This window comes from Lagenorhynchus albirostris, chromosome 4 (assembly GCF_949774975.1).
Source record: "Lagenorhynchus albirostris chromosome 4, mLagAlb1.1, whole genome shotgun sequence".
NCBI lineage: Eukaryota > Metazoa > Chordata > Mammalia > Artiodactyla > Delphinidae > Lagenorhynchus > Lagenorhynchus albirostris.
Genome location: NC_083098.1, coordinates 145,435,797 through 145,436,781, shown reverse-complemented (window position 1 = coordinate 145,436,781; position 985 = coordinate 145,435,797). Strand labels below are relative to the sequence as shown.

General features: G+C 48.4%; 1 non-coding gene across 1 annotated transcript; it reads left to right on the top strand.

Annotated features, from left to right (window-relative positions):
* Positions 1–687: 687 nt before the first annotated feature.
* TRNAG-CCC (transfer RNA glycine (anticodon CCC)) lies at positions 688–760 on the top strand. Its single transcript has one exon. It is a non-coding gene; the product is annotated as a tRNA-Gly (tRNA).
* Positions 761–985: the final 225 nt, after the last annotated feature.

Below are 985 nucleotides of genomic sequence, written 5' to 3'. Positions count from 1 at the left end.
GAACTCACCATTTCCCTCTGTGAAGTGGTGTCTTTCTCATCCAGTTTCAGAAGTACTGGCTTAGGTAGGGGTCTCCGTCCCAACCTACGATCCTGCTGGGGCCCTGGTTTTGTTTCTTGTCCCCAGTTACGTGGGACCCTTCAAGGCTTATCTCTAAGACACCCAGAATAGGCAGAGGTGTCCCAGTGAACCCCGCCTTTGTGATGGCTCGCTGCCCTGGGTTCATGGTTCTCATCATTTCTAGCCGTCAAGGGTTTCCCTTTCTTTTTTACTGGCTCAGATATGCATCTCAAAAGATTTTCCTTGAAATGTATAAAATGTGTGTATAGTGCATATTTATTTCATCCAGCATTTTAAGTTGTTCTGAGCTGGGTTGATTTCTCCAGACATCTAGATCACTGCATTGCCAGAAGGAGGGTCCTTTAATTTCAAAGAAAGAAAAGTCCACTTATTCTTTGAGCCGTATGCGCATCGTTGAGCACATACTGCATCCTGGGCACTGTAGCTGACGCTCTGCCTGCCTTGGAGGGCTGCCCTGTCCAGTGAAGGGACAGGCAGAGTCACGACAAACTTAAAAGGGTGGCCAAGTGTCAACCAGGCTGTAACTTTCACTTTAGTTGGAGGCTATGGAAGCACAGAGACGTGAACCATGGTTATGCCCACCTCAAGGAGACTCAGCTAGGGACCTCCCTGGTGGTCCAGTGGGTAAGACTCTGCACTCCCAATGCAGGGGGCCCAGGTTCGATCCCTGGTCAGGGAACTAGATCCCACATGCATGCTGCAACTAAGTGTCTGCATGTTGCAACGAAGATCCCGTGTGCCCCAACTAAGACCCAGTGCAATCAAAATAAATAAATAAATACTAAAAAAAAAAAAAAAAGACTCAGCAAGCTGGTCGCAGTAGGTGGCCCTTATCTGAACTGTGTGAAGAACTGCCAACCTTCGCCTTAGCGCGTGGAAAGATGACTCTGGGTCACAACCGTGA